At 40.1% G+C, this 5,501-nt stretch overlaps 1 long non-coding RNA gene across 1 annotated transcript; it reads right to left on the bottom strand.

The window, feature by feature from the left end:
- Positions 1-942: 942 nt before the first annotated feature.
- Positions 943-2,875, bottom strand: LOC117366979. Its single transcript, XR_004540673.1, has 3 exons — positions 2,492-2,875; positions 2,309-2,409; positions 943-2,198 (listed from the first exon to the last, which is right to left on the bottom strand). It is a non-coding gene; the product is annotated as an uncharacterized LOC117366979 (long non-coding RNA).
- Positions 2,876-5,501: the final 2,626 nt, after the last annotated feature.

Below are 5,501 nucleotides of genomic sequence, written 5' to 3'. Positions count from 1 at the left end.
GCGTGGAGAAAACTCGTGCACCTGTTCAATGCTAGTGCCTTGACACTGCGCTCAGTAAGTACTTATGAAATACATGCGCAGTTTATATATATGCATGTTTGTTGCGTGGAAATATTTGGTTTAATAGAGTACTTCTTGTTCAATGAGAAAGTATTGTTCCCAAACCTCACTGTCATCTGAAGAAAGAAAAATGCATGTAGTGTCTGAAATATATGTATTGAATGAAGAACTATTAATGCAAAAAAAAAGTTATTAGTCAACCGAGATATTATGACTGCAAGGGCAAGCACAGGAATATTGTAGAAATGGACAGGGAAATGGAAATGTTCACCGGCGTTGCTTTGATCCCTTGCTCAGTACCGATTACATTTACATAGTAAAAAATATAGGAGTGGGAACACATACCACGCTCCACTGTGAAGTCTTTGAATCTCTTCATTATTGGTGATATTGGAGTGCTTTTGGGGAGTGGGATTTTATACCTCCTGTAGAAGATTATTCTCATGCTATTACTTCAGGAGACCAGTTTCCCTGTTTTATTAATGGTAAGTAGTTCTGGGATTTAAAGCAAACTAGATGTGCATCTCCTTTCAAGAGGCATACAGGGATATGGGTGACCAAAATTATGCCAGGTGTACACCTTATACAGCATAGAACACAAGGAAGTTTCTTTTCCATTTTGAATTAGGTACCCAACTGACAAGTCTGTCACACACAGCATTAGCGGGTTCTCTGAGGAAGCCAGGACGGCGAAACGCGTCAGAACTCCGCTGGGTCACCGCTGCAGAGACATTGAAACTAAATCTGTTTACTTATATTAGCTTTTCACAAAACTTTGGACTTTGGACTTTATTTTCACATTATGGAGATTTAAGAATTACTTATGAATCTATGAAGTTATTTAAAAATCATTTATTCTAACAAGATGGTGCAATGATTGATTCTATGAAAGTTTATAAAAGGGTTTTTCCCTATGCTGATTTATTTTACTCTACTTTTGGATTCTAAATGCCATTTTTGAAACTGTATTAATAACTATTATTGTTCCTTTTTTGCTGTTTGTGCACCTTATACAGCAATCACATTGTGTGTGCACGAAAGGAAAGATGTTAACATATCACCTCTATACATTTCATCTAATTTATACTTAAATGATTAAGAACGATAAGTGTTCTACTCTATTAAAAAGATCTCTAAACAAGATAAGCTGTCAATCTTGTAGCTTTACAAATTCTACCTAGTTCTGTTCTGTGCTGTGCTGCTGTCTCTGGGCATGACACACCCATGTAAATTAACACTTATGTTTGATAAGGTAAAGCAAAAAAATATGATCATGTCACTCCATTAATGATTAAATCACATTGGCTTCCCATTTCTCACCGAATTACCTTTAAAATTATATTTTTGGTATATAAAACACTAATTTTCAATTAACCACAATTTATGTCAAAAATGATTATCCCATATAATGCCTCACGCTCGTTACGATCATCCTCCTCAAACCTATTATCAATTCCCTCCTTAAAAATTATTGGCACATGAAGAAATGACATATTTTCCGTTATGGCCCCTACATTATGGAATTCCCTTCCTAACTATGTTAGAATTGAAAAAGATCTTTTATCCTTTAAGAAAATTTTAAAAACCTTTCTATTTCAAGACGCGTTTGATATGTAATATGGCACACTTTAATTCTTACATTCTGCTGTGACTATTAAACTCACGAACCCCTTTTACTCCTTATTGTGTTTCCCATTCTATGTAAATTTCAACAGATTATGATATTGTAACTTTCCCCTCCTTCCCTACTCATTCATGTCTGTCCTTAATTCAATTGTTATAATACCAATTGATGTAAATTGTTTGTCTTGTGTTTAATTCGTTTAAATTGTATGAGACCACCACCTGGTGGCTTTTAAATTGTACATCGCTTAGAAATCTCATATAAGCGATTCATCAAATGCTAAATAAACTTGAAACTTGCATTTATCCTGTACGCAGTTGTGCCTTATTTTCAATAAACTGTATATTAAAATGTCTTTTTAAAAGTATCATAGATATGATGTTACATTTTTCTGATCATTGAAGGAGAGCTGGCAAGCCAAGTCCAGACGTGGGAGCTGAGACGGTGGGATGCAGGCGAGTCCTCATGCTGGAGACTTGATTGGTCATGGAATTAGTTAGTGGCGGCATCAATGCTACAGCAACACAGGAGGTAGAGGGCAAAGAAAACACTGTTGTGAGGGATAGGAAGCAACAGTCTGGGACTGGGAGGGATAGAGAGGGAGAGGGAGAGAGAGCCACTCACAAGAGGATTGATGATCCCACGAGACAGTAGGAGGCAGGCGAGTCATGATGCTGGAGACATGAATTCTGAAGTTGTAGTCACAGCTGCTGCAACACAGGAGGCTGGAGGGCAAAGAAAACACTGTTGTGAGGGATAGGAAGCAACAGTCTGGACCGAGAGGGAGAGGGAGAGAGAGCCACTCACAGAAGGATTGAAGATCCCACGAGACGGTAGGAGGCAGGTGAGTCATGATGCTGGAGACATGAATTGTGAAGTTGTAGTCACAGCTGCTGCAACACAGGAGACTGGAGGGCAAATAAAACACTGTTGTGAGGGATAGAAAGCAACAGGCTGGGACCGGGAGGGAGAGAGAGGTAGAGGGAGAGGGGAAGAGGGAGAGAGAGCCACTCACAGGAGGATAGCAGATCCCACGAGACAGTAGGAGGCAGGTGAGTCCTCATGCTGGAGACCAGTGGCTTTAGGTTGAGAAGGAGTTGGTAAGTGGGGAACGGATGTGGAGGGGGTGGGAGTGTGGAGGGGAGGGGAGGGGAGGAAGAAGGGGTGGGACTTGTTTTTTTTAATTTTTTGTTTTTTTCAAGGAGGGGTAAGGGCTGGAGGGGGGGAGTGAGGCAGGGGGAGGAAGAATGGTGGGACTTGTTTTTTTTAATTTTTTGTTTTTTTCAAGGAGGGGTAAGGGCTGGAGGGGGAGGGAGTGAGGCAGGGGGAGGAAGAAGGGGTGGGAGGAGTGGTGAGAAGAGGGTGCAGCTCCTTCAGTAACAGCGGAAGCCATTCACGGGGTTGGCGGGGTGGGAGATTGGGGCACCACCAAGTTTTTCGATCAAGATCCGTAGTGCCCCTGTCACATCATGGATCGTTGTGACCGTCTCCTGTGTGAATTCCTGGATGTTTTCCACACCCGCATTCATGATTTCCACCACCGTATGAATGTCCTCCGCTGTTACTGAACTGGGCGGAGGATCTGTGTTGGAGGCAGCGTGAGCCACAATAGTGGTCGCTGCAACAGGGGTGGTTGGTGGTCCCACAATCTCGGGTGATGATGATGTTATTTCAAATGGTGAACTGCTTGATTTTACACAGTTGCAACATAATAAATACGGTCTTAATAAATCACAAAGTTTCAGGTGGTTGCAACTGAAACAGGCCATTCAGGCAGGGTTCCCTGAATGGAATAATCTTAGTACGCAATATATTCTGGAATTGTTATGCTTTCAGGTGGACTTTCTAGGACACCAGACCGCACAGTGGTATAAAACTATGTGTGAATCTGTAAAAAAGTAGCCTAAAACTGGTCTTAGCGATTGGAGCATTGAGTTTCTGCATCTCAATGGCCACGACTTTAGCATAGAGCATCTTGGACCCCAGTTATATATTATTATTCATACTAGGATAAAATAGCAGTGGGAATGATGGGAGGGAAGGGAGGTAATTCTATGTATCATAAAATAAAATGGAAAGATTGTCAAATGATGTATTTAATGATGTAAGAATAAATATGATTAAAGAATTTTTAAATTCTTTATTCATTTTTTAATCTTACATCAAGTGTACAAATAATAAAACTTTTTAAATTAAATACATCACTTGAAATTCTTTCTAATAGTTCATTGTTTCAATTGTGTACCATACTTGTTAGTTAGTGGGATAGCACAATAAAAACTAAGAATAACTGTCATGGTTATTGATGTCATACTAAGATAAAGAAGAGAACAAAATGTTTTCAACATTGGTAAATGTTTATTAACATATAGCATATGTGATACACATGTAATATGAAAAAATATCTATGCAGGAGAAAAAAATAATTTAAATAACAAATTCACTAATAATAATTCATATCTAAAAAAATGAATTCAATAATATATTACTTATTTCAATAGAATAAACACTCTATAATTGAAATTAAATCTGAGTGCTCAGTGTGCTATCTTATTCAAAACCAGCAGGTTTGTTGAATAAAGATATAGTGATTCTCCATCATTGCACCCACCTGCCTACCAAGCTATTGTTGACTATTGTGACAGGGATCTGGCTAGTCCTAATAAAGCCTGGGGAAAAGCCCAGGGAAAGGAGCAGGGAAGCATTAATAATGTGCCAGGGACTAAGGAGAAGAAATATCCTGAGTATAGGGAAAATCCTGAGCACAAGGTTAAGAGGGAGCCTGTCCCTTTAAAAGCTCACAGAGCTCAGGCTGGAACGGGAAGGACAGGGCTCTTTAAGGAATTAGCTAAAGCTGCTGTGAGGGGGCGTGGTTATGTGCCGAGTCTCCCTTTTTCTGAAGCTCCCTCGTCAGTGAGAAGGGAGGGACAGCTGGGACTGGAAGCTCAGGGGAAGCTGAGAAGGAACCCAGCTAAAGCAGCTAACTTTTGGCCAGCCTTGGAAAGTTCTCACCAGGATAGGGAAATGCAAAACCCTGAAACACAATCTGAGGTTTGTGACATGGACTGGTTAGAGAGTAATGCTATGTCTGGGGAAGAACACCCTATGGAATGGGAATAGGTTTAGGAAAACCTGAATGTCCTTTTTCCTTGGTAAAAGGGTTTTGTTTTTTTGTTTCTTCCTTTTTGAGTTTTATGTTTTGTGAAGGATTTTGTATCCTGTTTTCAACCTGGGCTGGAAGCTGCTGAATTTACTGTTGGGTTAGATAAGTGGAACAGTGGCCACACCTGTGGGAGTACAAGTCTCTCTGCTCCTAGGAAAAGGGAACTGCCACTCAAATCTACCAGAAGCCTAATTAGTGCTTAGAACCAGGTAGCCTAACTATTGCCAAGGCAGGTACAGTTCTAGTACTGCTTGTGGAAATAATATCTAACAGGAACTGTATTTTATGTTCTTAATTTGTGAACTTAAATTGGCCAGCACTAAAGGGTGCAGTGATAAGAACTGGCACATGAGAGAAAGAAAGCAGAACAAGAGAAAATTGGAATGTTTTGTGTTTTTACTTTGAATGCCAAATTTTGACCTTTTTTGTTGGAAACTTTTCTTGTGGATAAATAAAAGTGATATATTTGGACAAAAACCCGGCCAGTGTGGTGTGCAGTTTATGGGAGGCACCAGGCCAGCTGTGGCCCACCACAGTTACGCTCGAGCCAAGACTGGGATTCTGTGGAGTTACTAGGCCTCGCCAGGATCCCGGTCCCACACTATTGAATATAAGCATATAAAAACTAGACTATAAGAATAAAGAACAAAATTG

This window comes from Geotrypetes seraphini, chromosome 9, assembly GCF_902459505.1.
Source record: "Geotrypetes seraphini chromosome 9, aGeoSer1.1, whole genome shotgun sequence".
In the NCBI taxonomy this organism is placed as follows: domain Eukaryota; kingdom Metazoa; phylum Chordata; class Amphibia; order Gymnophiona; family Dermophiidae; genus Geotrypetes; species Geotrypetes seraphini.
The sequence above is the reverse complement of the archived record's forward strand: the minus strand, read 5'-3'. Positions and strand labels throughout refer to the sequence as shown.